Source organism: Cnephaeus nilssonii, assembly GCF_951640355.1.
Source record: "Cnephaeus nilssonii genome assembly, chromosome: 21".
Lineage (NCBI taxonomy): Eukaryota > Metazoa > Chordata > Mammalia > Chiroptera > Vespertilionidae > Cnephaeus > Cnephaeus nilssonii.
Genome location: NC_137092.1, coordinates 14,843,820 through 14,850,692, shown reverse-complemented (window position 1 = coordinate 14,850,692; position 6,873 = coordinate 14,843,820).

The following is a 6,873-nucleotide window of genomic DNA, read 5'->3' as shown; positions in this document are numbered from 1 at the left end:
GGTGAGGACACCCTGTCTCTGGTCACCGCTCCCTCCGTGTGCATAGGCACACGGCTGCTTCACTATAAGTCTGCCAGGGGAAAAGATAAGGAAAAGACTTTAAAACCCATTAGCTCAGCTCTGGAACAGCAGCTAGTGTGTATGCACGTGTATGGAGAGGACAGAGATAACGAGAGAATGTCCCCATGTAAGCAGGCTCTGCATGACCAGGGCCTGGAGTTTGCCCAGGTGCCCTAGTCTTCTCTTCCGTCCCCTTTCCTCTCAGGAGTAGCCTCTGCCTGTGCTGACAGAGAAGTCCACCCAGCACCATCTTGGAACCAACAGGGGCCATGGTGCCCCACTGGCTTCTCGTTTTGCATTGGGGGCAGACTTGAGTGAGATGCTTGGAATGCTGGATCTCCTTGTTTTATTAATTAATTAATTAATTTTTGTTAATCCTCACCCCAGGGTATTTTTCCATTGATCTTTTAGAAAGAGTAGAAGAGAGAGGGAAAGACAGAGAGAAACATCGATGTGATAGAAACACATCGATTGGTTGCCTCCTGCACAGGCCCTGACCAGGGCCCGGGCCGGGGAGGAGCCTGCAACCCAGGCATATGCCCTTGACTGGAATGGAACCCGGGATTACTAGTAAGTCTGCCTTCAGAGTACGGGATATGCACTCCACACCCCGGGTATTTCCTGGGCGATAGGGAACCTGCCTGCTGTGGTTCTCAGACAACTGGACAGCCCAGAGGCTAGCAGAGATGCTTCTAAGTCTTGGCTCAGAATGCATCTGTCTCTCGGTAGGTGGGGAACCAGGCCTCAGTACCTTAGGATACCCCTTTGGGGATGCATATTTGCCAACTGGGAGAAAGTTAACCCTGAGTCCCTCAAGCTTTTTTCACAACATAGCCTGGCCCCACGATAAAGTGGGTAATGGAGAGGTTTGGACACTTATTGGCACCATTGGGTTTAATACTATCCTGCAGCTAGACCTGCTTTTGCTGTTCCCAAGGGAAGTGGATGGAGGATGAAGCCTCCTGAGATCAACGTGCCGTGCCTTTTCCATACAGCCAAGCCTTTATGGCTGTCAAACGTGACCCTCACTATGCAGTAAACTAGATCTCTCTGTAATTGCTACAGAGCCTGAAAAAAAAATATACCAAATGTAAAGAAACATTCCAAAAATGGATGCATGAATTTGTCAATCCTTTGCTAACATTTGCCAATCCTGGGGGTATTAAAAACTACTGTTTTGTCCTAGCTGGTTTGGCTCAGTGGATAGAGTGTTGGCCTGTGGACTAAAGGGTTTTGCATTCGGTTCCGTTCACGGGCATAAGCCCAGGTTGCAGGCTCAATCCCCAGTAGGAGGCGTGCAGGAGGCAGCCGATCAATGATTCTCTCTCATCATTCCCTTCTCCCTTCCTCTATGAAATTAAAAATCCTATCTAATAAAGAGGGAATATGCTAATTGACCCTCACGCTGTCGCAAAGATGGTGGCGCCCACAGCCAATAAGGAGGGAATATGCTAATTGACTGTCCCGCCTCAAAGATGGCAGCGCCTACAGTCAATAAGGGGGGATATGCTAATTGACTGTCACGCCCTCAAAGATGGCGGCACCCACAGCCAATAAGGAAGGAATATGCTAATTGACTACCACACTCTCAAAGATGGCAGCACCCACAGCCACAAGATGGCGGCGCCCAGTCCCCTCAGCCCTGCCGGGGTGTGCACCTGCCTCCGGAGTCCCCCAGTCCCCTCAACCCCTCAGCCCCCCAGGGCCAGCCTGAGGCACAGGCAAGCCTCAGATGGCAGCTTCCCAGCTGCCCAGGGCCACCGGAGGCTCAGGTAACCAGGGCTGGCCGAGGCTTGCACTGCCGGCAGTGGCAGCAGCAGAGGTGTGATGAGGGCGTAGCCTTCCCCTGATCACCGGGTTGCCTCCTGCCCCTGAGGGCTCCCGGACTATGAGAGGGGGCAGGCGGGGCTGAGGGACCCCCCCTCCAGTGCATGAATTTTCATGCACTGGGCCTCTAGTATATATATATATATATATATATATAAACCACTGTCCTTGTCTTACAAATAAAGTCTTTACAGGGCCCAAGGTGTGGCTCCAAAACATCAAAGCCCACTAAATCCTTTTACCTTCCCCAAACCTCCTGTATTCAACTCAAAAGGCTTACAGAGAGTTGACTTTATAAAACCCAGTTCCTTCTAAGAGGCGCTTACATTTCTTCCCCTGTATCTTTGAGAGTCAAACACTAAGAACTCTTATCTGAGCCATTTCTTTCTTTTTTTTTTTTTTTAATATTTTATTGATTTTTTACAGAGAGGAAGAGAGAGGGATAGAGAGTTAGAAACATCGATCAGCTGCCTCTTGCACACCCCCTACTAGGGATGTGCCCACAACCAAGGTACATGCCCTTGACCAGAATCGAACCTGGGACCCTTGAGTCCGCAGGCCGATGCTCTATCCACTGAGCCAAACCGATTTCGGTGTGAGCCATTTCTTAAAATGCAAGTTGCAGGGAGTTAATCCTCATTTGCAGGTGCTTTACAAGACAATGCTCACCCCCTAAAGCAGGGGCGGTGAACATCCCTATAAGGCCCGAGAAATCATTTGGTCTGGCCCTGCCAAGGCATTAGGGGTGAATTAAATGTTTGACCAAATATAGCAGGATAATTTTTAAGTTGATAATTTTGTATGGCCTGCGAATAATGTTAACAATATCCAAATGGCCCCAGGCAGAGAAAAGGTCCCCACCCCTACAAGGATCTATTTCCACCTGTTTTCCTGGCAATAGGACCAAAAACAAGAATCAAATTCTAGCAAAGCTCCAAAGAGGATGTCTGACCCACTAAGAGAAGGAATATATGCTAAAGGGGTTTCAAGATCTGTCTAATATGTTTGTACCTGCAGAATTTGGTAACATTATGCATGGAACTGGATACCCAGAGTGCTGGATCCAAGGAGGTGGGACATAAAGTTAAATACGGAAAAAGTTATTGATATAGGAGCACTCTCCTGTGATGTAGGATTTAAACTCTGGTAAGATCCCTGGAATATGAACACGGGGTGAATACACTTCTAGGGTGGTCCTAGGTTTGGAGAAAACGATGGCCCACACTAAGGAAGGTAAAAATGCCAGGACAAGTAATTTATTGAAAAAAGGAAGACTCCTCAGAACTTTTGAGGATTTTTGGACAAAGGATCTGAATTAACACTGACAGTTGACAACCCAAAGTTATACATGGTCCTTTGTTAGAGTCGGGGCATACAGGGCTCAGATAATCAATGGAGTCCCAGTTCAGGTCTGGTTCACTGAAACCATGGATCCACCCAGTAGCCACTTCCCCATATACACATATATAATGCAATTGAAATGGATACCCTTTGATGTTGCAGAACACTCAGTTTGGTTTCTGGACCCATGGAGTAAGTGATGAAGGCCAAATGGAGGCCTGAAACTGCTCCACACCAAAATAATAAAAATCTAAAACCACCATATCCTAGGAAAATGGAAGAGATTAGCACCACTCTCAGAGACTTACAGGAGAGCCCAGGCAGGCTCAGAAGTTGACCTTCGACCTATGAACCAGGAGGTCATAATTAGATGCCTGACTAGGGCACATGCCTTGATCTCCAATGGGGGGCAAGCAAGAGGCAGCCGATCAATGATTCTCTCTCATCCATTAATGTTTCTCTCTCTCTCTCTCTCTCTCTCTCTCTCTCTCTCTCTCTCTCTCTCTCCCCCTATCTCCTTTACTCTCTGAATCAATAATAAAAAAAAAGACTACAGGAGAGGTGGCCCCTTTTATACCAACAGACAGCTTGGCTCCTACAAAAACGGAATAGATCATCGCAGGTAGCAGTGATTTACCATAAAATTAACCAAAGAGTAAATCCAGCCCTAGCAGGTCTGGCTCAGTGGATAGAGTGTTAGCCAGCAGACACTGGCTAACAGTGTTCAATTCCAGGTTCAGTTCCAATCATGAGCACATACCTCTGTGGCAGGCTCAATCCCTGGCCTGGTTGGGGTGTGTATGGGAGACAAGCTATCGATTGTCTCTCTCACGTGGATGTTTTTCTCTGTCTCTCCCCCTCCCTTCCACTCTCTCTAAAAATCAACGGAAAAGTATCCTCTGGTGAGGATTTAAAAAAGAGAGAGAGAATACAACTCTGACCAATTTACTAGCTGACACTAAAGGATGTCAACTTTGAAGTGGGACCAAAAGTAAAAAAAAGTCTCTGCAGCCGTATGCACTCCACACACCTTATGAGACTAAGATATCCGTGGAAGGAAAGATGGTTTGGCAAGCCCTAATGTAGACCCCTACAGCTCTGGAGCAAAGCCATGGGAGCTGTAGCAGAGACATACATACCATTTGAAAATCAGTTCTTGGGAGTGTGATTGGGTTCCAGTAAAGACAGAGCAATTGACTACTGTTCATCAAATGACCAACTAGCCAGAGTTGCCCATCACAAACCGAACCCTGTCAGATCCTCCATGTCATTAGGAAGGCTGGGCACAGGAAGAACACATTTTTATACAGAAGTGGCATCTTTGGGATCTGGCATAAGCTGAAAGTCAGGGGCACAAGAAGCTGAAAAGCAAGTGGCCCAGACTCGCATATCATTCACATCTTACCCTGGCACCTCTTCCTCTGCTCACACCTAGGACCCTTTTGGGGATGGTTTCAGTCCACTCAGGTGGGTATAACAAAATACCAGACTTATAAACACAGAAATGGATCTCTCACAGCTGGTAGGGTGGGAAGTCCCAGATCAAGGAGCCAGCAGACTTAGTGGCTGGTGAACACTCACTTCCTGATTCATAGACAGCCACCTTCTCGCTGGGCCCTCACACGGCAAAGGGGCGAGAACGCTCTCCTGGGTCACTTTTATCAGGGAACTGATCTGATTCCTGACCTAATCACCTCCCAAAGGCCCTACCTCAACATACCATCACATTGGAGAGTAAGTCTCAACACATGAATTTGGGGGGCAGGACACATTCAGTCCATAGCAAGGATCCCTTGTGAGAGGGAATCAGAGAAGGAAAAAGTGTAAGCTTGGTATGTAGATAAAAGCCAACTATTACTGCCACACTGCAACCGCAGTGGTGAGGGAAAATCCTCCCAGTGAAGAGATCTGGACAGTACATCTGGTCATCCACTTGGTGGGGAGAGAAGGTCCTTAACAGGTAATGTATGTAGACCTGGGAATTAATTACATTAATCTAGGATAGAAATCAAATAGCCTCCACTTATCTTCAAAGTGAAGATCAAGGACAAGAAGGTCTGAGGATGAGATGTCAATGGACCTATAGGAGTAGTCTATTTTTTTTTCTTTATAACATTTTATTGATTTTTTACAGAGAGGAAGGGAGAGGGATAGAGGGTCAGAAACATTGATGAGAGAGAAACATCGATCAGCTGACTCCTGCACACCCGCTACTGGGGATGTGCCCGCAAGCAAGGTACATGCCCTGGACCAGAATCGAACCCGGGACCCTTCAGTCTGCAGGCCAACGCTCTATCCACTGAGCCAAACCGGTTTCGGCTAGTATTAAAAAAAAAAAAAAAAAAAAAATTAAAAACCCTGACCGGTTTGGCTCAGTGAATAAAGAGTCGGCCTGTGGACTCAGGGGTCCCAGGTTCGATTCCGGTCAAGGGCATGTACCTTGGTTGCAGGCACATCCCCAGTGAGGGGTGTGCAGGAGGCAGCTGATCAATGTTTCTCTCTCATCGATGTTTCTAACTCTCTCTCCCTTCCTCTCTGTAAAATATCAATAAAATATATATTTAAAAAAAATTAAATCTTTACTATTGAAAATATTATATATGCCCCCCTGCTCCGCACACATTGATTTCTTCTAGCCCACCCCTACCTCCGGCCCCAGGCCTTCACCACCCTATTGTCTGTGTCCATGGGTTATGCATATAGATGGCTGATCTCTTCCCACCCGCCTTCCCTCTGAGATTCCACACAGGAGTAGCCTTGAAGTATGAAGATATTTGTATCACAGGTTAATGCCCACTAGAAAGCAACCATCAGACGAGGCACTGGACAACCACGTGGCAGGATGAGTCACCCAGTTTTAAACAATGGATACACTGAACAGAGTTAACTAGTGGTAGGGATAGATGAAACTGCTTGTCCATTTCTACAAAAAAATTTGCTAGGATTTTGATAGAAATTGCATTAAATCTATAAATTTGGGCAGAATTGCTACCTTAACAATATTAAGTGTTCCATATCTTTTATTTAAATCTTCTTTAATTACCTCAGCAATTTTTATAGTTTACAATGTTCAGCTCTTGCACTTTTTCAAAATTATTTTATTCTTTATTATGCTAATATGAATGAAACTGTTCCTTTAATTTTATAGATTGTTGCCTATAAAAATGCCAATTTTTTGCCAAAACCGGTTTGGCTCAGTGGATAGAGCGTCGGCCTGCGGACTGAAGGGTCCCGGGTTCGATTCCGGTCAAGGGTATGTACCTTGGTTGCGGGCACATCCCCTGTGGGGGATGTACAGGAGGCAGCTGATCGATGTTTCTCTCTCATCGATGTTTCTAGCTCTCTGTCCCTCTCCCTTCCTCTCTGTAAAAAAAAATAAATAAATAAAAATAAAATAAAAGCCAATTTTTTAATTTATCTTATATCCTGAAATCTTGCTATACTGTTATTACTGCTAGTAATTTTTTAAAAGTATTTTTTATGTTTTTATTGATTTCAGAGAGAGGAAGGGAGAGGGAAAGATAGATAGAAACATCAATGATGAGAGAGAATCATTGATTGGCTGCCTCCTGCACATCCCCTACTGGGGATCAAGCCTGCAACCTGGGCATGTACCTGAAACATGGTTTATGAGTTGATGCTCAA